We start from the raw sequence: 27,756 nt of genomic DNA on the forward strand, positions 1-27,756 counted from the left end.
AGAAAGTCACTCTGGCTCTTCTGTCTCGGTCCACCAGCCGGCGACGCTTCTTCTGTAAAAGCATTCCTAGAAAATAACCCTACAACCGGGAAGGGTAGCGATCATTGAGCGCAGTTTCCAGGAGCCGGTCCCCGCAGCCGGGAGAGGTCCCTCTCCCCCCGCGGCTGGCGCGGAATGTGGCGATCCGGCCCGGCGCGGGGGATGACTTCATGCGGCCGGAGCTCGGCGGCGGGAGCAGCTGCTGCAGCTGGCAGGTGGGGTGGGGGCCGGCCGAGCTGACCACGCACAGACCCGGCGCGGCGGCACTGCGGCCCCGGGGCAGCCGGCGCCGGGGACATGCGCTGATTCGATCCCTCCGGAGAAGGTAAGCAGCCCGGCTATTATTAGCCTCGGCTACACTGCGCGGTGCTTTCTGCTTGGTTAGTAATGGGTTTTGTAATACAGAGGGAAGACGGGGAATATCCCTGCCGCCTTCTGCAATGGGAAAAGGAGCAACAACTGGAATTGAAATGTTAATCAGCCAAGTGCTCGAGATTATTGGAGGAGCGGTGTTACTGGGCAAACAAAGAAGGCGGTCAGCCTCTGTAATCTTAAAATAATCAACCATTGCTATGCCACACTCGCTTAGATATTGAAGAGGATTCAGAATGTAAAATAATTTGAGTTGCACTTTTACGTTGCTACCTTCAACCTTCGCTTGGTTAATTTCTGGTTTGCGAGCAGCAGGTTCTTGTCAGCAGCCTGGAGAAGTAATCGGAAATCTTCCCTCTCCTTTTGCCTTCCTCAGTCTTCTCCCTTTCCAGTTAGAATGGGTCTGCACGTTTCAACGTCAAACACCCACTTCAATACTGAACCTTTAGAAAGAATCTCAAATTAGAGGAGAAACTTACCTCCTGGAGTTCAGCAGCACTTGTCCCCACTTCTCCCTTCATTTACCATCTTCTCTTGTCAATCATTTCATTGATTTCTCCCCCCACCCCGGGGATGCTGTGCCCATTAACAAGCCAGCTCTTGTCAGCTCCTGTCCACCACCTCTGTTCCGTGACTGATTTTTCAAGGACCCAGAAAGGGCATTGCCTTATACCACGTTTGGACTATTATCTATGTCCTTCCCCAAAATGCATGGCATGAAAAATCCTTTAAGCCCAGTACCAACATGGTTTCCGATAACTCCCTTCATTGTAGTCACTGCAGCTACCAGATGGGTTTCGAGGACAGCAGAATCAGTTGGGGTGTGAGAAAGAGGGATATACCTACATATTTTGCTCCATGTGCATAAGAATAGGTGGAAGTAGAAATGCGAATGTTAGTCTATCCCGTTTTTCTGGAAGCTTTTTTAGTCCAGCTAGGTTGTGAGACACCTAGCTGGGTAGGGTATGGGGCAAGTCCTCCTGCAAAAGCAAGCAGTGTGTTTGTCCTAGGATTCCCCCAATAACCTCAAAAGAGTTTCCAGAGAGGCTTTTCCCACAGACAGTCAGAAAGCCAGGGGAGGTGGCCAAGGTAAACCTCAGGTTATTTGGGCATCCTCAAGTTAGTCTCCCCTTTTAGGGGTTCTGACCTAGGATTTCCCCACAAACGCCTTGCTGCTGAGCTCAAGTGCCCATTCTTGTTGCCCACCTAGGTATGTACCATTGAATGTTATTCTGTGAAATGGTGAAGATTGCTATGGTGGGGATTGCAAATGTGCCACTTCACCAACAGAGAACAGTTGCAATAAGCCAGACTGTGTGGTGTCTGTGTGCCAATATTCCATTTAAAAAGAGATTTGTTATCTTTAAATCTGAAATTAAAGAGACAGTTTGACTCAAAAGGCCATGGGTTTTATTTTAACAAGTTAAATAGGAGATCAATGAAAAAGAGGGCCAGGGTTTATAGCTAACCTTCTCACCTTCTTTTTTAAATATTGCTTTTAGAACAAGATACTGGTTCTGAAAAATCATGTTACTTCTATTATATATCATTATTGTTTTTCTGATTACAAATTCTCTATTTATAAATACACTTTGGAAAGATTTGAGTTGGTTTCTTTGTCTCTATCTTCAGTATATGAGGCAGAAGGAGTGGAGGGGGGTGGGCAAATCCCACTCCAAATGGCCCACTCAAAGAACTGTTCCCCAGACCATGCAAACCTCTGGACCAAGATTTTTTTGGCTTGCTGTTATTATTATCTTTAAATGTGGTTTGGGTTTGAAATATTAAATTTTCAGTGTTGTAAAATTTTGACTCAGGCACACCAACTAGAAGAGAGAACAAAGAACAAGAATAGCAAAACTATTTTCCACCTTTCTTACCTAATTGTAAAATATTTAATTATATGAATAATTATTCTGAATAAGAAGTGAAAAACATATTAAAATAATAATTCATTTTTAAGAAAGTAGCCCAAGGTTTATGAAATACAGGTTAGTGCAATTGATCTTAAGTAAAAATTTCTGTAATTTTAAAAGGTGTTTTTATGTTGAGTATTAGTACATGAAAATATGCTAATGATGGTTAGAAATTGAAATGTCTGTTACTTGGTTTCTGAAGAAACGGAATTCTTTGGCAAGAAATGGGTCAGGATTAGGGGACTGGAGCCGCCAAAGCTGGCATCATACCTGCCAGTGATTTTATAGGTGAGATGAATGCATTAAGTTATGGATTAGGGTTGGAGAAATCTTCTGGGGAAGAAAGAAAACAAGATAGAAAATATAATTTGTTATTTTAGTGCAACTAAGATAATTAAATTTAAGGTATTTCTGAATTTGGACTTCGTTTTATTTAAACAATTTCTGAGGAAAGTTTCTAAATTCAAAGCCCTAGGTAGAAATAGTTGTATGATTTCCTAACTGAAACTGATTTTTGACTGTATTTCCTTTTTTAAAAACGTTTCCCAGAGAAAGGAAAAATTAATTGCCCCGTGTTAAGGAGGAGTAATACCAAATAGAAGGATGTACGCTATTAGATGCTAAATGAACTGTAGGAACTATTTTGTAGATTTGACAAAATAGAATTGAAATCTATCTGTTGCTTTCCAATCACGTAAAAAAAAACCATTTAGTCTGGTGGGTGGACAGTGTTATCAGTCATTTAAGACTTGAGTACCGATTTAGGATTCAAAGTTGCCCTCTCCTTACAAAAGGCATTTTCTGGTGCTGCATTACTGTCATTAGCTACAATTGAAACAGACTTATCCTGAGATTTTGAAAAACAGAAAAAGAAATAGTAGGATTAATAAGGTTTTGCCTCCACTGAGAATGGGTAGAAAAAGTGCTGTTTTGAAAGTTATCAATGGCCTCTTAATTGCCAGATTTCTGCGCTGTTTCAACCTGTTCTTTCGGTCTTTATTTTTAAGTTCTCTTCTAAGTTCTTTTTTTAAAATTTTACTGCTTAGTGTTTTATTCACTAAAATAGCATTTTTAATTGAAGTATAGTTGATGTGTAATATTATATAAGTTACAGGTGTAAAATATAGTGACACAATTTTTAAAGGTTATAGTCATATACTCCATTTATAGTTATTATAAAATATTGGCTATATTTTCTGTGCTATGCAATATATCCTTATAGCTCATTTTATAATAATAGTTTGTACCTCCTAATCTCCTATCCCCATATTTTTCTTTTTTTTAAATTAAATACTTGTGTTCAAAAGTACTATTAATAAATAATATATAAAGAGATATCTCTTTATCTAGTTTCTCACTAATCCCCTTAAATTGCCTCATGACCAGCCTAGAACAAGTGATATTTATTTGTAGTTTGTGCCTCATGATATCACGACTATATGTCTTCATTTGTTCCTTTCACTCACCCTGCTACACGTTGAAACCTTGCTCACATCATACACTGCCTCTTCCATGAACCCTTCCCCATACCCACCTTCTTTCTCATTTCAGATGTGTTTCTCCCTTGTCTAAATTCCTATGGCACTTTCTATTTTGGTCTGTCCTTTAGTTTGAACATGATTTGCTGTTCTAAAATAACCCTAGAGAGCAGAGTCTTTGACTAACAACTTTTTATTACCTGCAACTCATAATACAGTGCTTAGCTATGTATATGCAAAGTAGATGTTCAGCAATTTGATTTTAGTGAAGAAATTAGCTATTATTTTCCAGGGGTATATACCCACCTACTCTAATATCCAAGTTAGGCTCTAAATAATGTGTGCAAGTACATTTTAGTTTAAAATCCCTATATAATAATATAGTGAAAGTACATTCAAACAGTTATATTCAACAGAAGTTATTGTGAGCTTACATGCCCTTAAGTGGATATTGGCTCATCCGCATCAAACAGCATAGTAAGCATTACAAAACAAAACTTTAAAGAAGACATTGTACCAGCTTTCAGTATGCTTTCGTTCTACTGAAAATAAGTAAGCAGGGGAAGATGTCTTGCATAAATAAGTACTAGTTTTAAAGCACTCTGCGAGGTACTTTCATCTATGGTATATAATTTCATCCTTCTACTATATGCTAATTTTACACTGAGACTCAGATATCTTACCTAAATGGCAGAGATTCTTTCCACATTAACATCCTGTTCTTTGAAGTGTTAACGAGTGAAGGAAAACTATAAAAACATAATCAGAGTAGTTTAAAATTGTTTTGTGAAAAGGCTTTCCAGTGCTTTTTAAACTTTTGGGTCATAACATCCCCTTTAATAATTCAATAAAGGCTATGCATCCACTCCCCAAGTACATACACAACACACACACATAGAATTTTGCCTGTAATTGCAGGTGATTACGGACCTAATAAAGCCCTCCTTTGCAAATGCTTTAAGGACATCTACACTGGGCACAGTTTTTCTTTTTCCTTGTTCTATGCTTAATATTTATTTTTGTACCTATTAAAATTAAACAAATTGTTATGTTATAGATTGAGATATAAACCTAAGCAGCTTCGTACTTTACAACTTTTCTTTTTGCATTTTTGTATTCTGTCCTTCTCTCTCACACAAACATAGAAATTTATATAAATGAGATCAAATAATACTTTTTTGTGAAGAGAATGCTTAGAATTTATTCTTAATGATTTTTCTATATATCACACGTCAGTGTTAGTTATAGTCATCGTGTTGTACATTATGTCCATAGTATGTATTTATCTTACAATTGGAAGCTTGTACCTTTGACCATCTTCCTCCAACTTCCCCTCCGCTGACCCTCTGTCTCCTGTAACCACAGGTCTGATCTCTTTTTCTATGATTGTTTTCTCTTTTTTTTAGGTTCCACATATAAGTGAGATCATATAGTTTTGTCTTTCTTTCTCTGACTTATTTAACTTAGCATAAAGCCTTCAAGGTCCATTTCTGTTGTCTCAAATGGTAGCATTTCTTTGTTTTCTTATAGATGAATAATATTTCAGTGTGTGTGTGTACATACATATGATATGTATATATCTATAAATATATAAAACAACCTCTTTACCCATTTGTCCATCAATGGGCACTTAGGTTGTTTCCATGTCTTGGCTATTATAAATAATGCTGCTATGAACATGGGGGTGCAGATATCTTTTTGAGTTAGTGTTTTCATTTTCTTTGGGTATATTCCCAGAATTGGAGTTGCTAGATATATGTAGTTCTAGTCTTAATCTTTGAGGATCCTCCATACTGTTTTCCATACTGGCTTTACCAATTTACAATCCCACCAACAGCACAAGGGTTCCTTTTTCTCCACTGACTGTTGGAGAACAGGATGACTATTCTAACAGGTGTGAGGTAATATCTCAGTGTGGTTTTAATGTGCATTTCCCTGATGACTAGTGGTATTGAGCATCTTTTCATGTACCTGTTGGCTTTTTGTGTGTCTTCTTTGGAGAAATGTCTATTCAGGTCCTTTGCTCATTTTTTAATTGGGTAATTTTTTTTTTGCTATTTATTTGTATGAATTTTTAATTTATTTTGGACATTAACCCTTATCAGATATATGGTTTACAAATATTTTTTTCCCATTCTATAGTTTGTCTTTTCAATCACTTTGTTGATTTTTTTTTGGTTTTTGTTTTTCTTTGCTGTGCAGAAGCTTTTTAGTTTGATGTAGTTCCATTTGTTTATTTTTTATTTTGTCGTTTGTGTTTTCAGTGTCATATCCAAAAAGTCATTACCAAACCCATGTAATGAGCTTTATTCCTATGTTTTCTTCTGGCAGTTGCATAGTTTCAGGTCTTACATTTGAGTCTTTAATCCAATTCAAGTTAGTTTTGTGAGTGGTATAAGATATTGGTCCAATTTCATTCTTTTACATGTGAATATCCAATTATCCCAGGGTTCCCTTGTATGTAACTTCTCTCTTTTCTCTTGCTGGTCTTAAAATTCTTTCTTTGTTTTTGACTTTTGATGATTTAATTGCAATGTGTCTCAGTGTAGCCCTATTTGAGTTCAACCTATTTGGGCTTGATTGGGCTTCACGGATCTGGATGTCCATTTCTCATCCTAGGTTTGGGAAGGTTTCATCCATTATTGCTTTAAATATACTTTTTTCCCCTTTCTCTCTCTCTTTTCTTCTTCTGGAATTCCCATAACATGAACATTGTTTAGTTTATTGTGTCCCATAATTTCCATAGGCTTTCTTCACTCTTTTAATTCTTTTCCTTTTTGTTCCTTTCACTGGGTAATTTCTAATGTCCTGTCCTCCAGTTTGCTGATTCTTTCTTCTGCATGGTCGAATCCACCTTTGAAACTTTCTATTGAATTCTTCAGTTCAGTTATTGTATTTTTAAAATCTAGTGTTCCTGTTTTTTTGATGTTGCTATTTCCTTGTCAAACTTCTTGTCTTGTTCATGCATTGTTTTCCTAATTTCACTTAGTTGTCTGTGCTTTCTTGTAGTTCACTAAACTTCCTTAGGAGGATTATTCTGAATTCTTTGACAGTTCACAGATCTTCATTTTTTTAAGGTCAGTTATTGGAGTTTTATGACTTTCCTTTGGTGGTGTCATATTTGCCTAATTTTTGTGATCCTTGATTCCTTACATTGGTATCCGCATATTTGAGTAATTGGGCTCTTCCTCCAGACTTTACTGGGTATTATATTCAGTAGTAGTAGTAGATAGGGCTAGGAATTAGTTTCGTGGCAGAGAATCAGAGCCTGTATAGGACCTGGCTCTGGACAGGACCCAGAGCCTGTATAGTTCATTGTTTGGGAACCCAAATCAGGCCAGAGTGTGCACTTAATTCCCTGGTCAGGTGAGGACACTGGTTTTGCCCTGCGGATGGGGGAGGCCACAGGCTGTGCTGTCTGTTCAAGTGCCACTGTATCTAGGGCTGTTTAATGGCTGTACAGCTTCCCATGCTCTCTGGTTAGGTTCCCCAGTTGGACATGCTGAAGGCTGTATTCAGTGATGAGTAGGGCTATGAATTAGATTTCCTGCCTGAGTGCAGCAGGAGAAGCAGCTCTAAAGCCAGTAAAGCTCTTTGTTGTCTTAACTCAAGCTGATCCACACCCCACGTTCTGTGTCTGAACAAGGCCACTGGCTTTGCTTTGCAGACTATCAGCTCTGCCTACCCTTCTCTAGGCTTGAGCACTGCTGGGCCACACAGTTTCTAGGAGTTGTCACCAATCCTTCTAGTCAGATGGGCCACAGCACATCCACAGCAGATGGGATGGGGCTAGTCCCAGTTCCTTTGCCTGGGTGGGATAAGGACGGGCCACTGCAGGCTACTCTTAATTTCTCAAACAGCCTCCCCAGTTGGGAGGAGCTGGGAGCTACTCTCAGCCTTGGATATGAATTAATCTCCCTGCCTGTGCATGATACAGGATCCCTCCACACCTGGTACTGGCTCTTTTTTGTACCAGAGCCAGTGATGAGCTCTGGCTGCCTGCCTCTTGGCTGGAGCGGCTGGAGCACGACTGGGCCAAATAGCTTCCAGGATTTATTGCCAGTCCTTTTGGTCAGATGGCCAGAAGACACTCTCCACAGTGGGTGGGCTGTGACTCTGCTCTTTCCCTGGGTATGGGTAAACCAGGCTCAAGGGCCAGATGCGTATCAGGTGGATCTGTACCCTGCTGAGTTCCCTGGTTGTAGTGCCCCACCAACCTGGCTCTGTAGATAAGCAAAGATGCCAGTTGTGATCACTACTTGGGCACTGCAAGTATGAATTCCATCTGTCACAATCCATGTGCTGGCTGTTGCATGCCCCTTCCCCCTTCATCACAGTCCAACTTTTAGTGGTCAAACTCTGCAGATTCCCCTGCAATCCCAGTGGAGCAGATTAGAGCAGTGGCTCCCACAAAGCAACCCCAATGCTAGTGGTGGTGCTTGCTGTCCCCCAGTTCTCTTCTCCTACTGGAGGAACCAGAGATTCATGGGAGACCTCACCCATGGTTCTCCCCTGGCCTGGGGTAGGGGCAATGTGATCAATGTGTAGCTCCTTCTCTCACCCTTCTAATGCAGTCTGTCTTGGTCTCTGTGGTGCACGGGGGTGCTTCAGCCTCACCTCCATGTTCTAGGATCCTCTCAAATAGTGTCCTGTTTCCAAATAATTGTTAGTTGTTCCTCCTCGGGGGGGGGCGCGGAGCCAGGAATGACCTTGGTGATGTCACCCCACTCTGGGCTTACTTTGACAATATGTGTGTCCTTTATAGCCCAGACATTTCTGGTACTTGAAATGAGGTTCTCCTTTTATTGTTCTCCCTGCTTTTGGACCTAAAATGGGAGCTCTTCATTAGCACTGGCACAAAGGCTGCTGAGATGACTAGGAAGCAAGTGCCAAGGAGAAGAGTGAATCAAAGAACTTTGATTCATGGAAAAGGAATCCCAGAAGGAGCTCTAAACGTTACACATTCCAAATGATTTATTCAGGGTTTTCCAATCAAAACCATTTTTACAAAAAAGAAACAGTTCTCAGACTTAGAGTACTATACTGCCAAGTATGTAGAAGAACATTGCCAGCAGTTGAGTGGTGTGGTCTACTTTGAAATATATTCAGTTTTCTTAGGATGGACATATGTCTACTTCAAAGTTACTATTTCTTTCTAGTAATGCTGTCTACAGTAATATATTTGCTTTTGCCAAGTTAAGAAAACAATGACATCCCTCCCAGGTTCTAAAACAATTACCAGCATAAAAATACATTAAAATTTTTAGCTGATACTTAAGGAAACCAGTACTAGCTAGCATTCCTACTGATGCTAGTATTCAAAGAGAGGCATGGCAAAACCATTAATCTAGAAAAAACCGGGTTGGAAAGATGGAGAGAAAGAACTCAAGATGACTACTTAAGCTGTTGCTTTCTTTACATGTCCCCAAATATGATAATAACCATATAAGCTCCTAAAATAAGTGCAATTTTATGCAAACTTCATAATACGCCTAGTATGAGGTAAATTTTTAATTTATTTTATAGTATATTTTTAATTTTGGTAAAATGTCCCATAATGTAAAATTTACCATTTTAACCATTTTTAAGTGTATCATTTATTGGTATTAAGTACCTTCACAATGTTGAGCAACCATTACCATTATCCATTTTAAGACCTTTCTTATTATCCCAAACAGAAACTGTACTCACTAAACAATAACCCCTTATTTCTCCCCTCCCCTTAGCCTCTGGTTAACTCTATTCTATTTTCTGGGTTTATAATTTACCTATTCTAACTACCTCATATAAGTGGAATCATACAATATTTGTCCTTTTGTGTCTGGTTTCTTTCACTTAACGTAATGTTTTCAAAGTCCATCCATGTTATAGCATGTATCAGCATTTCATTCCTTTTTAAAGGCATACAATGTATAGTGAGTTTTAGTTGCAAAACACTTTTAGTACATTGTGTTTCTATTATATTAATGATATCTAGCATATATCACTACCATATTACCTTTAGTAGATGCCCAGTAATGTGTACTATGAGTGAGCCATAATTTCAATTCAGCCAAAACCCACTGATAAACATTTATTAAGTTCCAAACAGTTTTATGATTTCAAGAAATGTGGTAATGGACATAGAGGTTCATGTCTTTATGTGCTGGAGCTTTTACTTTTGATGCAAGAATTCTTGGAGTGGCATGGAATGGTATTGTTGGGTCAGAGATTATGCAGAAACATTTATAATTTGAATACATACATTGACTATAAAAACCATAAACTTCTTCAACAGATAGTATTCCTATATTTTATGTAACCATTTATAACTATCTTAAAAATGAATGCAAGTAATATAAGGGAATCTATTTAATGTGATTTGAGCAAGGAAACATTCTCACTTTTTTCATTTCTAGTTCATGGAAGAAAATTCCTATACACAAGTCTTGAAATATTTCAAGTCTCTGGATCACACATTTCATCATTTCAAAAATATTACAGAATACATCACGGATGTCAGTCAAGTCTTGTAACAACAGTGTAGAAAACTAGTAACATTTATAGCTAGTTTTTTTTAAGCTTCAGCAATGGATCATTTCTATCCAGCCTAATCTAAAATTTTAATTAGATTAATTTTTAAAATAAAAAGATTAATTTTTAATCTAAAACTATTTTTAGTTCATATTTATGTACCTGCATTGTGGTAAATATTTTATTTTGTTGTTTTTTTTAATCTTAGTTTCTCTTTAGAGTATCTTTTAAAATTTATTTTGAAACAGGATAATTAAAGCCCAAAGATGAGAATGTCTCATTTAAGCTAAACTAAAGAATGTTGGAATAGCTGAAGTATGAACACAATTGGCAAAACTTTTCACTACCCTCCTTAGAAGAAGACTGTTTTGATTTGCATGGTCCAAGAAAGGAGAAACAGATAACTTGCTGGGGATTGCAACCTGCTTTACTTAAGTTAGACATTAACAGGCTAAAAGGGCAAGGATGAAGCAACATGTTTATAACATAGTTTTGAAAAGCTACTTAAAGGTGAAGGGTTGCAATAACACAGACAGACACACCCTAGACCTTTCACAACAATATTTTAAGGTATGCCTTTTCTTTGGTTGATAGGGATGGAGGGACCTATTAATAAACATTTCTCCTATTTACTTTTATCTTTATTGCTGTCTAATCAAACCCTCATTAAAAAACAGACATAAAACAAATAAGCATTCTGACTTTTGCCTGAATAAGCAACAACAAGCTCACATCTTAAACAATGGACTGCGATGGCTATGAGACTGAGGATCCTTGGTCATTGCAACAGTAGCAGCAACACAACCTGCTTTGTTCCTTCTGTTGTATACTGCAGAATCTGAGTAAATAGAGAGAAGTCAATGATACCTTTAGTGCCATTTCTTACACTCCTCTCCATGATCTTTCACACTCAGGTTCTCTGGTAATCTCAATGTAGTGAAAAACAACCAGGATGCTAATACCCTCTATCCACTGACAAAACTTAATGCTTCTGAGACTTGTAGAAATAATGTTGAATCTGAATTGGTGGTACCCAATAGAGTCACTAAGAATAATCCGTCAGACTCACCAAATCCAAATTCAGATTTAAAGGCCATCAAATTTTAAAGATTACGAAGATTTTAAGATTTCAATATTTGTTATATATGGTCATATGTAAAAATTTTGAAAAGTAAAATTATATGTATAGGTTTTTAATTATAAGCTATATTCACTGGAGAATTAATGCATTTTTAAAAGGATTCATTCTGAAAAGATTACATTAGCACTTTTTTTAAACCACTACCCTCAAAAATAAATTGTGACAAATCATTGTTCATCCAAGTTTATCTCTCATCTCAAGGAAGTGAGTTGTTCTTGGGGAAATTGCTTTCATCTAATTTGTGCTTTCCTGCAGTGGATCAAGCTGAAATGAAATGGGGCTGACATTCTTAACTATTATTACGCGCCCACATTTACCAGAATTACCTAATGATCAGTACCGAAGAGTTTTATAATAAATAAATATGTATGTACTGAGAGTCTCCACTGATAAAAGTTAGTTGAGAAATGGCTGGTGATCCTGTAGAAGAGATATCTAGATTATATTTCTTACATCATCTCCATATTAGAAAGCAATCCAGGATTGCAAAGCAAGACATGAGACAGTAGCATTTGGTGTATTTTATAAATGTTTAGATTTCTAGGGAGCTTATTGGTATCATATATTATGGTAAGCACGCAAATGTAAACTGTTACTTTAAAATAGTAAAATATCAAGAACATAAAAATTTCTGCAACTTAAATGGTCAGTTTGGTATTTGGCTTTATTATAGGCATTTGCAAGATATTAATTAAACAACCAAATGAACCAATACCATTTAATTTTGAAAACTGCCTTCCTAATACAAAAGAATTGGTATTCTACACAAGTTCCTTGTGATTATTTTTGTAGGTGTGATGGGAATGAATTATGGATGGCACTACCCTTTCTTGTCTGAGGTTTTGGTAAGGTGGAAATTAGAGGTGACGGACCTTAAAGTTTGAGCAGTTCAAGACACTCAACCAGTAAGTCAGAAAGAGAAAGACAAATACCGTATGCTAACACATATATATGGAATCTAAGAAAAAAAAAATGTCATGAAGAACCTAGGGGTAAGACGGGAATAAAGACCTATTAGAGAATGGACTTGAGGATATGGGGAGGGGGTAGGGTAAGCCGTGACAAAGTGAGAGAGTGGCATGGACATATATACACTACCAAACGTAAAATAGCTAGTGGGAAGAAGCCGCATAGCACAGGGAGATCAGCTCGGTGCTTTGTGACCAACTAGAGGGGTGGGATAGGGAGGGTGGGAAGGAGGGAGACGCAAGAGGGAAGAGATATGAGAACATATGTATATGTATAACTGATTCACTTTGTTATAAAGCAGAAACTAACACACCGTTTTAAATAAATAATAAATAAATAAATAAATAAATAAAATAAAAAAAGATTTGGCAATTAAAAAAAAAAAAAAAAGACACTCACCAAGCACAGTCCATTTACCCAGGACAAGAAACATATGACATTACTCTTCTTTTTTCAACCACAATGGATTTGAACTTTTAGAAAATTGAAAATGCAAGATACAGATTTTATTTATTTTTTAAAGTAATTTATTTATTTCTGGCGGCGTTGGTTCTTTGTTGCTGTGCATGGGCTTTGTCTAGTTGCAGGGAGTGGGGGCTACTCTTCGTTGTGGCGCGCGGGCTTCTCATTGCAGTGGCTTCTCTTTTTGCAGAGCACGGGCTCTAGGGCATGCCGGTTTCAGTTGTTGTGGCACAGGGGCTCAGTAGTTGTAGCTCACGGGCTGTAGAGCGCAGGCTCAGTAGTTGTGGCGCATAGGCTTAGTTGTTTTGCGGCATGTGGGATCTTCCCAAACCAGGGTTCAAACTCGTGTCTCCTGCATTGGCAGGCGGATTCTTAACCACTGCACCACCAGGGAAGCCCAAGATACAGATTTTAATAAGAAAATATTAGTCAACAGTTCTTTTATCTCTATGTCTTTTTCTCTCATTGATTGTGAAGAATACAATCATAGAGAAAGCAAACTCTACATCAGTTGAAAATTTTTTCCACCTGCATGCATGTTATAGTGGATGTGTAACATCTTCACACGGTTTGTGAAATCATTATTTCACCACAAAAATTAAATATGACACTAAAATGATCTGACACTAATTAGTCCATTGAATAAGGGGAGGAGGATTGGCATCTTGGTCATCGTTTAGAAGAAAAAATAATCATTAACCTGTTAGGCAAAATACTTGTCTTTAAATTATCCCTTAATAAGTATAATAGAAAATTAAATAAAATGGCAGTACAGTGTCATGAAAGGAAAGCAATTGGGTTGATCTCAAAATGAGTGAATATAAAAATCAATGTTTTTTGTTTAGTTTGTTAATAATTTTATTCTTAAAGCTCTCAGGCAGCTAGCTTTTGGTCATTTTTAAGATCAATCAAAAAGTTCTAAACATTATTTTTAAGGTATGCAGATCACTAGGCCCTCCTCCCCTCCTTTCTCTCTTTCTTTTAATTTTTAAATTTATTTTGGGGAGTTTTGGCTACCATTTATGTTCTAATCATGTTTTTCAGGAAGTGAATTTGAACTTTGAACCTCACCTAGTTTGAATCCTACCTCTATTGTTTTCTATCTCTATGACTTAGGGTAAGTTACTTAACCACTGTGAATTGTTTCTGGATATTTAAAACAGGAAAATCACAGGGTTGTTGCGAAGATGAAAGAAGATAACATAAAAGGGAACTTACTGCAGTGTTTGAGACATAGTAAGGGTTAGTAAATATTTCCAATTTTTATCTTTCTAATTCTCGTGAGCAGTTTACAATGAGATCTCAATACCACAGATTTTCCCTAAAATTATGAACCTTTTCCTACCCCTCTCCATTTTAAACCAAACCTTGAAATGACTGAACCTCATAGGAAGACATCTCAATGCAGATAATCCCAGTAGCAGGAGAGGTTGAAGCTACCACAATGCAAAGTTGTCAGGCTCCGATCTGGCAGTAGCTGTGGGAATTAGTCTTAGCTTCTATTTTTAACTCTGCAAGGAGTTGATTGGATGACCTGGGAAAACTCAGTTGGCATCTTATTTTCTTTCTGAATTGTACCATTTGTCTAATCACTCTTTTCACTGACTCATTATCAGAAATGATATCAAGGTTGTTGAATAAGGGTGTTGATTTCAGAAGTAATGTTATAGAAAATGGGAATTGTTCCCTTTCTTAAAAGCAGTAGTTGACAATTTTATTTTACTTTTTTCTGATACAGTGTTGAAGTTCCTGGGAGAGGGCAACTTTAATTTATAAAGAGTTGTTAACATTCACTTCCTCTAACAAAAGCCTTTAAAGGTAATACTACTAATTATCTGCCTTGTACCCCAATCTTTTTTTTTTAATATGTAACTGTTGAAGTTTTTTAATGTTAATCAATATCATTAAGTTGTCCAAAAAGGAAAATTAATCTGTTACTCCATTGTACATCATATACAAAGGAATCTTCTTGGTATATATCTTTCTATTTTACTGAATCTCAATGAATTTAGAGAGTACATGTAAGAATTTTAATATTCAGAGTCTTATTCATAAATGTGCACTACTGAGTAGATACAATCACTAGCAACACCTTTAAACTGAAATCAAAAATAGAGCCTCAATTAACGTGAAAACTTTAGTACCAGAAACACCTGCCTATAAAAACTGCACTGTTAGTACACAGACGAGCTTTAGTATGATAACAATTTTGTTGGGCTTAAAAAGCACATAATTTTACATTTTTTTCTTATTTGACTTTTTATCATTATGTGGACAATTTAGGTCTAAGGAAACAAGTACAAAAACTGCCTAAAGCCTTCCATTTAATATGTAAGCCATAGTTGTCCACAAGAGAGAATTTTGTGGTGATCAACAACTCTAGCCAAATCGGCAATGATTTATTTCAGTTGGTAGAGTCTAATCATGTGTACCTAACTATGCACTTTTCAGTAAAAAGTGTAAAACATTTTTAGTGGTAAGTTTGTCCTGAATTTCCAAATCAATATTTTTAATCCCTGTTTGAATACTGAATTCATTAGCTATTCACCAAAGGCTTGAGGCATAGATTTTGGGCATAATCCGCTTCTAAGATGAGACGTAGCAAACAGTCTAAATTCCTGTTTTAAATATACATGTGCATACACGTATACACATATATTGTACAAACATTTATATACAGACATTCCTCGAATTACAATGGTTCGACTTACCGATTTTTCAACTTTACCATGGTGCAAATGTGATACTCGTTTAGTAGAAACTATAGTTTGAATTTTTTCAAAGTATACTTCGAATTTAGAGTAGAAACTATACTTTTCCCAGACTACTGATATGCAGCATGATGCTTTCTTGTGATGCTGGGCAGCAGCAGCAAGCCACGCCTCCCACTCAGCGACTGGATCACAACTGACACGTTTAACAACAGTTCTGGTTTTCACTTTCTGTACAGTATTCAATAAAACAAATGAGATAGTCAACAGATTATTATAAAATAGGCTTTGTGTTAGATGATTTTGCCCAACTTTAGGCTAATGTGAGTGTTCTGAGCACCTTTAATGTAGACTAGGCTAAACTATGATGGTTGGTAGATTGGGTGTAGTATAAGCATTTACACTTTATGATATTTTCAATTGATGATGGGTTTATCAGGATGCAATGCCATAGTAAGTTAAGGAAGATCTGTATTTTATGTGTATTATATAGATTAATTATATTTAGTCAATTATGTGTGTAAATATATACATGCATATATATGCATGTATATATGTCTGTTTTCATGAACATTTGCCTTCTATTTCAAATATTTGATTATATTTATTTATTTTTTATTTGATTATATTTAAAATAAACAGACAAGTTCTTGGAGAAGCATTTGAAGAATCTTTGTTTCCAGAGTCAAGTTTCGCAAAGAAAACTTATTTTTTCACTAGCTGTTTATTTTTCGATAGTTAATTTTTTTTTTAATTTCAAAGTGATTCTTTAATATATGAATACGAATATGTATTTACTTCAGGTGCTATATATGTTATTTATACATATGTGTATTTATATATATTTAAATGTTTTTAAACCTGATCTTATTGGGTTATAACTACTATCCAATTATGTGAGAATAGTGATATTGTTGCTTTTCAGCTTGGAACATGCTTCTGTTTCATTTGATTATATTTTATCCATTAGGTGCTCTGGCCTTCCATTAGCTCTTTTGCTTTGAGGAATACATTTTATAATGCATTAGAAATAGTCTTCTATTTTTCATGCCATAATTTTCCAGTGTCTCACAAAATCCTAATTTGGAATGTTCTGACTTGAACAGTATTTCAGAATAGAGACTTGTCCCTTTTGGAATCATCAGATCTGTTGGTTAGGTACAGTATTTCTTATTTTTTCTGTTGGAGAAAGGGAGGAAGGAAACTGCACTATGGAACTTTCCAGTTTCGTTTTGTTTTGTTTTGTTTTTTTCCTTACATTTATACCAAAAAAATGCACTCTTCTAGTAAAACTAGAAACATGAGAGTGGCAGTTACATAGTTCCAAATTAGGACAACCTAATATACTGTAATTTTTTCAAGTAAGAGAATAACCCAGGTAGTATACTATTAACTAGATTTTTTCAAATAACCATTTGTTTATTAATAATTCTATTATTTTTCCATTCTTAGTTTCATTTTTTTTTTTTTTTTTTTTTTTGCGGTACGCGGGCCTCTCACTGCTGTGGCCTCTCACGTTGCGGAGCACAGGCTCCGGACGAGCAGGCTCAGCGGCCATGGCTCACGGGCCCAGCCGCTCCATGCCATGTGGGATCGTCCTGGACCGGGGCATGAACCCGTATCCCCTGCATCGGCGGACTCTCAACCACTGCGCCACCAGGGAAGCCCAGTTTCATAACATTTTTACACAAAGGTTTATATTAACAAATGGCATCAGTTGTATTGTTGGTTTTCTCCTGTGTTCTGAGTAGTTCTATAATTTAAAAATGCTTAAAGCCCAGACTTCTCAACTAGAAAACATAAGCACAGTAAAAGCAGTGTTTTTAAAATTAATTCTGGAATATATTTCTCTTGAGGGTAAAGACATATAAGATTACAGATGTGTATGTTTGGATGCTTTATAAATAAAGGTAATATGATTAATCATGTATTAATTTATACTACCAGAAATTCCCTCTAAATCCTTTCTAGGACACAAATATTTATGACATTTCTATATTGTTCTCATTTTATTATTTTAATGAAATATTATACAGGTAGTATTTCATAAAAACACTGCATCAATTGTAATACTAGTTTAGGAATTTTAATTTGGTATGTAAATATACTAACTTCTGTTGAAATTGCTATAGCTTAGGGTCAAAATTAATTTGAAGGTTATTAGTGTTATTATTCTGGTTTTTATTAGCTGCCGTCTCAAATTAATTATAAAGACAAAAATGTCCCTGGCTTAGAGTTTCTGCACTATTAATGACATACTGAGATGTCTATTGGGTATCAGTAAATGATATATTTTAGAGCATAACTTATGAAATGACTTGCCGGTTGGCAGACCACCTTTGACAATAAAGTATATTTGATAGTCTACCTTTGCAAATTCATTGTACCACACAAATTTGATCTTGGTAATTGACATATGACTATTAAGCTTCAATCATTCTCTATAATATTCCTATTACCAATTATTAACAGAATAAAGGGGAGATAACAATTCTATAGTATTTATTCAGATTTTTATTTAAAGTCAAGTATAATCTATATTTCTATAGTGCTTTTTTTATCTAACACCTCACTTAAGTAGAAGGAAGTGTTCTAGAGGTTTGTTATCAGCTTTTAAATGAAGTAATCTTTAACTATCTTTTATTTAAAAATACTAAAAAAAAGTTTCATGGTCTTTAATTAAATATAAATATTGGAATTGTCTATGAAACTTTTGAAATGGTCAATCACATAAAAACATAGGGATATCGTTTAAAGCAGGGGTCCACAACCTCCTGGCTGTGTTAGGAACCGGGTCGCACAGCAGGAGGTGGGCGGCCGGTGAGCCAGCGAAGTTTCATCTGCTGCTCCCCATGGCTCGCCATCGCTGCATTACAGCCTGAACCAACTATCCTCCCCCACCCACTCTGTTGGTGGAAAAATTGTCTTCCACGAAACCGGTCCCTAGTTCCAAAACAGTTGGAGATCACTGCTTTAAAGCATATGAATTTCTAATATATTTATTTAGGATATATATGCTGAACTTTTTTTTACATAATAGCTCATAGGTAACCTTCACTATTAAGTATTTTATGATGCTTAGAATCGGAAACAATACAGAAACTAACAAATTAAAATTGTTTTTTGTAAAATGTCAAGTGAGAAGAGAAGAATGTTAAATAATAAATACAGCATATTCACAACTTGGTTTTGAATATCACACATATAGAGAAAAAAGAACCAAAGAAAATTTAAAAAATATTTATCAATGGTTAACTCAAGAAATAAGAGAGTCAGGGTGACCTTTACTTCCTCCTGTTCTAATTCTGTATTTCCAAATTCATTGCAATATGTATGTATTACTTTTAGAACTGTTTAAGAAGAAATGTGCCAGTTCGAATAATTATTTTTTAACATCTAAACATTGCCGAGTGTTGTTAAAATGTTTAGTTTTTATGTAGCTTTCTGGAAGATCTAGCTGGCCATAAAAAACTGAATATATTAGAGGAGGGGGAGTTTCCCCTCATCTTGAAATAATAATGATAAATAATATTTTTAAAGCATTAAATAATTTTCCAAGCTATCTTGTATACATTTTCTCCTCAGACCATCCTAACTCTCTAGAGTTGGTAGAAAAAGGATTATACTCATTTTACCCAGGGTGGGGGTTGGAGGGTGGGAATTGAAATTCATGAAGTTTAACAAATTGCCCATTTAAGCCGTGCACAGTTATTAAGTGGGCAGGGCCAGAATTCTAACCTGTTTCATGCCATGGCCAATCTAGTGCTTTCCTCTATCCTGTAGGAACTGGACATATTTAAGAGGTAAGCACAAAAATGGAAATAGGTCTGAATCTTGCTCTAGTTACAAATTTGCCTATAGACCTCACTGGAGCCTGAACCAGGAAAATCTATATGAATTTCTTTCTTCAACCCAAAGAAATGGCCATGTTAAATAATTCCTAGGTTTAATTAAAAAAAAAATCTATACTGTCTGTTTTTTCACCATATTCCAGTTTGTGTATCTTGTGTCTATCAACTTCTCCAAAGAACCATGCTTCTTACCTAAAGGATTGCATTCCTTAATAAACAAACATTGACAATTCTGATGCTAACCTGAATTAAATAATATACCAATCATTTATGAGATCCGCCTTAGTATTTTTACGCTTCTGAAATATCATCTCTATAACCTGCTTTTTAAAATAGTCTGACACCTACTGAGTACTCTTTCACTTCCTACAAGAAATCAAGAAAAATAAAGCATTTGTGTTTTTAATTTTAGTGAAGGTTTCTTGATTTAAGAATTAGTCATTTAGTGTCATTTGAATTTCAAGTGTGCCTCAAATACTTGAGGCTCTTTCTGTATGACTTCTCCAGAGTTTCCACATATATATCATCAAAGTACTTTCACTTGGGATTAGTAAAAGAAAAGGTTTATTTACTACTATTTCTCAGTTTTCTTCATTTCAAATATTCAGTGCCTTGTCAAAAATAATATTATAGTCTTATACTGTTCATTGATAACAGATAATACCAAGAAATTGTGATTCTGGTTTTCAGTTAAAAAAACAAAATGAGAAACTAAAGAAATAATTACTATAACAATTTTTTTCTTCATTTAGCTAATCAGATATTCACATCAGTGAGTGTTAGATTTTGAGACTATGAATCCCAATGCTAAATGTTTTATATATTCAGAGAAGTGAAAAATAATAATTATTATGCTTCCTCTGTGCTAAATACTGTTTTAAAACCAATTGGAATCCCCCCTCACAACAATCCTAAGATGTAGGTACTCTTTTCACCTATTTTACAGCCGGACAAACTGAGGCACAGAATGATTAAATTATTCATGGTCACACAGCTAGTAAGGCGCAGATACGGTATTTAAAATCCAGTCTGTTTTTGTGAGAGTCCACATTCCCAACCCCTGTAATGAAAGCCTGTGACCCCTACTATTTGCTATATACCCATTGACTTGCTTTGTGGAAAGAAAGGGAGTGAGGGAAGAGGAGGGAAACGGAGGGAGGGAAAGAGGAAAAGAAGGCGGAATGGAGGGAGGCAGGAGAATTGTCAAAATTCTGCCAGCTTGTTGCTACTGTGTGTTATGTCTTATAATAAGGTTGAAATTAAGGACTTGTAGAGATTTACATAGAATAAATAATTTTAAATTTCCTTAAGGGAAGTCTCTGGTAATATTATCAGATGGAGATAGCAAGTGAATTTCTGTTTAATTCTGTTCATAATTAAAATGCTATAGCAGGCTCATATTTGGAACAAACACAGTTCTGGTAATTCTCATAGTAATAATTCTACATTTTCTTAAATTTGTTATCATTTTTTCACCCTCAACACTCTCAGCTTATTTAATTTTAGTACCTATTCTTTTTCAAAAGTCCATAGATTTTAGTTAGGCTTAAATCATAGGAAAATTGAAGAAAATTTAGAGCCTGTAACAGAAGGAAACCACCCTCTTCCCACCCCGAGCCCAGCTCTGTCCATTTCTATCAGAGCTACTCCACCAAGAAAGGAGGAATTATTCTGACTGGTCAGATTCATGACACATTCTATTACATAGGGTGACTGTGTTTGTTTAGAGGTACACAGCAACAGTTCCACATTTCTTCTTGTCCGTTGCCTGGTCCTGTGAAAGCAGGTAAGTGGAGTGAAGATCCTCAAAACCTAGACCTCAGTCTCTTGTTTCTGCTCCATTCCATTCACCAGGGTGAGCTTAATCCAGCAGAAGAGTGAGCTCTTCTGTGTTTCACTGGATGTTTCCATGCAGATGAGTCAAGTTCCATTTTGAGCCTGGAAAATCTTGCATGCTCTCTCATCAACTTCTTCCTTTTCTGAGTATGTACTCAGAAAATGGTAACATGCCCCCAGTAAGCCTTTACCACAGCTCTGACTCAGGGTTATTAGGAAGTAATTCCAAATCTCAGACATGTTCTGTATTTTAATCAACAGATAATTTGTACTTTTAGTTAACATTTACTCTCGATTATTCACGTGTTCTTATGCAGTTGGAACCTATTTCTGTCTTCATGTGCTTAAAGCTAGGATGAGTACGGATTTTAATCAAGATAATTTAGAAACTTTATTAAGTGTTTCCTATGTGGCAGGCACTGTTCTAGGTACTGGTGATAGAGTGTTAAACAGAATGGTTACAATCCACACTCTAAGAAAGGGTACTTAACATTAAAATTCAAATAGGAAAGATGTACAGAAATCATATGCAAAAAACAAGAGTCAGTTTAATATGCATGGTTGGCATTTTGGGGATAGAAGAAATCTAACACAAGGAGTTTTACAAGACTGATGATATATAGTCACTTCAGTTGAACTTTGTTTTATTTAAAAGAAGCAACTTTTTTTCAAACCAAGTAAAAAAATTATTGACAGTAATTTATATATATAGCTTTAACTTTATATATAACTTTATAGCTCCTTATTTAGTGAAGAGAGGGTGCTTTGACTTATGATATAAGGCAATTTCAGTATTTTGATAAACTAACCTTCAGCATTTTAGAAATTAAGCTTTTACATTGGTGGAAATTCTGATATTTGCCCATCAGTTTTATTTCATGCCTCCAAAATTAGATTAAATTTTCCAATTTTAAGTGAAAAACTGGCATATTATCAGTTGACACTACAGTTCCAAGTTTTATCATAGGAAAAGGTGGGTGAGAGGAATCCCCAGTTCAAAATCCTATCCAAATTTGAATTCTGAAAGTCTTTTTTTGATTGATTAGTAGATGTTGGTATCACATTATTTGCAATGACAGAGGACATTGTCAAGTTGTTATTAGCATTCATTGCAGCACCAGCTTCTGAGAATGTAGTAGTTTTTTTTAAAACCACGTTTTCTCCTCTTGATCCATGACTCCAACTCTAAAAATATCTTGACTCATTCATACATCATACATTCAAGAAATAATTACTGATCGCATATACTATTCCAGATACCAAGCTGGTCACTAGGGAGTCAAAATGACTAAGGCACAGGCTTGGCTGTCAAGGAGACCCCAAGTTAGTGAATCTTTGCTTCTTACTCTTCACGTGGCATTGATCCTGTGTAATCAGAAGTAATAGGGAATTAAGTAGCATTCATATTGTAATTAAATGTAGATAGAGCCAGATGATTTTCCAAAATCAGGTTTAATCAGAGATAGGGCAAGAATGTTCTTTGGGATTTTTCCTTGATGAGCATTGTTAACTATCCTTGAGATGCAATAATAGAAGTCACTGAGTAATTTATCAGTTTGGTATCCTATGGGAACCAAGATGAAGGACGTTTTCTCCTTTAGGCACTGACTTTCTACAGAGATAGCGAAGGCGCTTCAACTTTCCCAGACAAGAAATCACCAGTAAACAGCAGTGATGGTAGAGGTGGGTTATTTGCTACCATGGGGTTGAGAATATTAGTGAGCTGCATTTTGACCACTTGTCAAACATTTTGACATCTTGGAACAGAAAATGTTATTTAAATATAAAAAGCATTTTCTGTTGAATTGCTGTTAGTCATCCCTATGAGGAAATGACCTATTAAGTAATAGATGGGGAATAAGATTGATTTCTGCTAGAGTCCTTAAAGTAGCTACATGTTTCAATTTGTGGGTTTTTTTCAACCATTTGTAAGTTACCACAGTAAAAACCCCATGTAAAAAGCTATCTGAATTTACTTTCCAGCATTCTTTCCTGGGCTTTCTCTATCTTTCCCCCTCTCCCTCTGTCTCAGATCAGAAGGAGAGCAATGGGTCTGAAGCTTTAGCGAGAATCAGAAGGCTTGTCAAAACAATGATTTCCGGGGCTTCCCTGGTGGCGCAGTGGTTGAGAATCCGCCTGCCGCAGGGTACACGGGTTCGTACCCCGGTCTGGGAAGATCCCACATGCCGCAGAGCGGCTAGGCCCGTGAGCCATGGCCGCTGAGCCTGCGCGTCCAGAGCCTGTGCTCCGCAACGGGAGAGGCCACAACAGTGAGAGGCCCGCGTACAGCAAAAAAAAAAAAAAAAAAAAACAATGATTTCCGGAGCCTCAGCTGGGAATTTGCATTTCCAACAAGTTTCTAGGAGAAACTTCTGCTGCTGTTACTTATTTGATGAACCACTGCTCAAGTAAAAAGAATGGGAATTTAGGAAGTAGAAAGATGGAGAGCTATGAAAAGCTGAATGAAGTCAGCCTCTGATCTTCACCAAGCTGCCCAAGCTATTGGGAAGATCATCACTAGTGCCCCAGGGAAGCGTATTGAAAGTCACACCAATTAGAATGGGCATCATCAGAAAATCTACAAGCAACAAATGCTGGAGAGGGTGTGGAGAAAAGGGAACCCTCTTGCACTGTTGGTGAGAATGTAAATTGATACAGCCACTATGGAGAACAGTATGGAGGTTCCTTAAAAAACTAAAAATAGAATTACCATATGACCCAGCAATCCCACTACTGGCACATACCCAGAGAAAACCATAATTCAAAAAGACACATGCACCCCAATGTTCATTGCAGCACTATTTACAATAGCCAGGTCCTGGAAGCAACCTAAATGCCCACTGACAGACGAATGGATAAAAAAGACATAGTACATACATAAAATGGAATGAACTTGGGTCACTTGTAGAGACGTGGGTGGACCTAGAGACTGTCATACAGAGTGAAGTAAGTCAGAAAGAGAAAAACAAATATCGTATATTAACACATATATGTAGAATCTAGAAAAATGGTACAGATGAACCGGTTTGCAAGGCAGAAATAGAGACATAGATGTAGAGAAGAAACGTATGGACACCACGGGGGGGAAAGCGGGGCAAGGGTGGTGGTGGTAGGATGAATTGGGAGATTGGGATTGACATGTATACACTAATATGTATAAAATAGATAACTAATAAGAACTTGCTGTATAAATTAATTAATTAACTAATTTAATTTTTAAAAAAAGTAATTGGCCCTCCTCTGACTGATTGGCCGAGGGCATCATGTAGAACGCTCTTGACTGTCCTACTCTTAAGCCCAGGTTTGCAGTGAATGAGCCATTTAACCTCTCTTTACTCCAGTCTTTCTCAGATTCAAAATAGTAACGGTAATTTCCCTTCCCTTTTGTTAAAAAACAAGACAAAACAAAACATACACAAATCCTGATGGTGCTTTCCCTTTGTGGAAAATTCTTTGGATTTATTCATCTATTACTCTGATGTAGTAAAGAAGAAATTTAGCAAAATTTCTCTCTGTCCATAAAGATTTTAGGCTTTTAAGCTTAACTCGTTAGCAAAAACTACCAAATGCCTATTCTTCACTGCCTGGGGCTAGACATTTCCTTGATTCTGTCTAAGAGGTGGGGAGCCACAAGGGAACAAGTACTTAAAGAGACTCTAAAAAGCCCTATCTATTCTGCACCCCTTCACCACCACCAGCTCTCCAGTTTATCCACTGCTCTTCTCACTCTTTCCACACCAGGAACACCAGCCTCTTAGCTTGTACTTTCAACACTCAACGTTCTCCCATCCAAAGGCCCTTGCATTTACGATTTCATCTCTGGAAATGTTCTAGAAAAGTAGTCCATACACATATAAATAGAATATGATACTAGAGGTTATGAAAATAGATAGGATATGACTACCTTCCAGTTTCTGGTCAAATGTCACCACATCAGTGAGACCTTGATCATCCTATAAAAAACAACTGTTGTGCATCCCCATGCAGGTGCACACATTAACCTACACATGCTCTGTTCCATCTCTGATATATTTTTCTCCATATGTTTGTTCCCATCTGCCAAACAATACATCAGTATTTTGGTATTGGTTTATTTTCTGTCTCTTCCCTAGGTAGAATGCAAATTCCGTGCAGGTAGAGTCATGGTTTTTTCACTGCAGAACCTACAACAATCATTGGCACATAAGAGTCGCTCAGTAAATATTTCTAGAGTGAAAAAAAGAAAGGTGATATATCCTTACCTTAGATTATCCACTGCAAATTTTGGTATCTTTTGCATTACTTGTTAAATGATCTTATACTCCAGTCATACTTACCTATTGGCAGTTCTTTAGAACCACCATTGCTCTTTATGCCCTCTTGTCTTTTTTAAAATTTAATTTTATTTTTATTAACATCTTTATTGGAGTATAATTGCTTTACAATGCTGTGTTAGTTTCTGCTTTATAACAAAGTGAATCAGCTATACATATGCATATATCCCCATATCTCTTCCCTCTTGCGTCTCCCTCCCACCCTCCCTATCCCACCCCTCTAGGTGGTCACAGGACATATATACACTCACTACCAAATGTGAAATAGCTAGCTAGCGGGAAGCAGCCACATAGCACAGGGAGATCAGCTCTGTGGTTTGCGCCCTCTTGCTTTTTAAATCTTGCTGTAGCCTCTGCCTAGAATGTTCATTTCTGAAACTTTTTTGTTGTCTTTCACACTTCTACATTTCCTTCAAAACACAAATCAGGTGTCCTGTTCTTCAAAAATACTTCATGATAAACTCGTTCTTTCTCTGTCCTCCTTCCCACCCTGGCACCCTATCCTGGCACTTATCTACTCATTATGTTATACTATTCTGTCCATTTGAAACCCCTCCCAGCTTTACCAGAGACCACTTGAAAGCAGGGACTGCTTCTGACATCAAAAGCACAATGCCCCAATGCCTGGCATATGACAGCTACTCATAAATGATCAATAAATGAACAACAATCCACCTTATTCTTTTTTCTTATCATAAGAAGCTACCCTTCATTGCTTTAAACTTCTAAAATTGCCCTGAGGGATATAATAGTAATGAGTGTTCCTGAAAATCAAGAGAATGGGCACTTATGATAAGTAGCTTGAAGATCAGCCAAGTGAAAACTGGAATAGCTCTCAAACAAGGAAGAGGAGTGAGGCATTCAAGCTTCTTTAGGAGTAGCAAGTAGCAGTGATGCTGCTTTCACACTGCCATGAAGAAAACCACTGCCATGTGAAGCTCCTAACACGAGTAAATATGTAGTATCTCTGAGGTATGTGATAGTATGTGATAGTAGATCATGATAAAACTCTTCAGCAACCTTGTTTCTGGATTTTACCTCATCTAGCATCACTTGGTGTATGTTGAGGTAATGCACAAATTGTACTAGGTAATTAGTCTAGGAATTATTCCTCTAGGGTAGAAAGATGCTATGTTACTCCAATCGTGTTGCTATAACAAAATACCACCAACTGGGTAGGTTATAACAACAGCAATTAGTGCTCACAGTTCTGGAGGCTGGGAAGTCCAAGACTGAGGTGCTAGCATGTTTGCCTTCTGGTGAGGACCTTCTTCCTGGTTCATAAGCTGACACCAACTCCCTGTGTCCTCACATGGTAGAAAGGGCAGGGGATCTCTCTGGAACCTCTTTTATAAGGCATTAATTTCATTCATGATGGTTCCACTGTTATGACTCAAGCACTTCCCAAAGGTCCACCTACTAATACTATCACATTGGGCATTAGGGTTTCAACATAGGAATTTCAACATAGGAATTCAACATATAAAACATTCAGACCATAGCAGATACTTGGGAGTCGAAGCTTGTTCTAAACTTTATAGCCGGGAAGACTCTGTGAAGCTAGTATGTGTGGCTGAGTCATGCGTGTTTGAAGATGATAAAAGACCCATCCCAGCAGAAAAATCCTACACACAACTGAGAAACCACTGGGCATTGTGAATGAGTGTATGCCTTGGCAGAAAGATTTTACAGCTGTTCCTCCTCACATATGTGAATTATGCATGATATTGCAAGAGAACTTTTTAAATATGAGCAATTTGGAGCAAAAATGACAGAAAAGAGAAGTGCAAAGAAACAAGGTGAGTGAGTATTGAAAGGCAGAAGTGTATATTGGTAGGCCTGGAAATCAACTGTGAGTAATTTAAAGTGATTAAATGTAGCATAGAAAATGTACAAGAAAAGGTTGAGGGGATCAAATTAACAGGCAAAAGAAACAATTTTCTCAACAGTAACATTTTTGCTGTATCAAAGTGAAGGCAGTCCATAAGAGATTGAGAAAATGAGTATATTTTCTCATTCTTTGTCATGTGACCAAGGAATAAAATAATTCCTTGGTCACATGACTAGATCTAAGGTGAAAATTAGAACTTTATCTCAGTATAAGAAGACAGTCATTCTTAGGAAATAACATTTAAATTGAACAAGAAAAAGGAGA

At 36.7% G+C, this 27,756-nt stretch overlaps 1 protein-coding gene across 4 annotated transcripts in view; it reads left to right on the top strand.

The window, feature by feature from the left end:
* The first annotated feature begins 201 nt into the window (after window positions 1–201).
* Window positions 202–27,756, top strand: part of PKIA (cAMP-dependent protein kinase inhibitor alpha) — a 96,368-nt gene continuing 68,813 nt past the window's right edge. The window contains exons 1-2 of one of the 4 annotated variants that reach the window (XM_049700203.1): window positions 204–364; window positions 6,815–6,882. The gene's annotated coding sequence lies outside the window, so the exon portion shown is untranslated. Of the gene's footprint in view, window positions 365–6,814; window positions 6,883–14,628; window positions 14,709–27,756 lie in introns of all 4 variants that reach the window. The other 3 variants (XM_033439860.2, XM_033439857.2, XM_033439859.2) reach the window with 3 other exon arrangements.

The sequence above is a fragment of the Orcinus orca genome, chromosome 17 (genome assembly GCF_937001465.1).
Source record: "Orcinus orca chromosome 17, mOrcOrc1.1, whole genome shotgun sequence".
Taxonomy (NCBI): Eukaryota; Metazoa; Chordata; class Mammalia; order Artiodactyla; family Delphinidae; genus Orcinus; species Orcinus orca.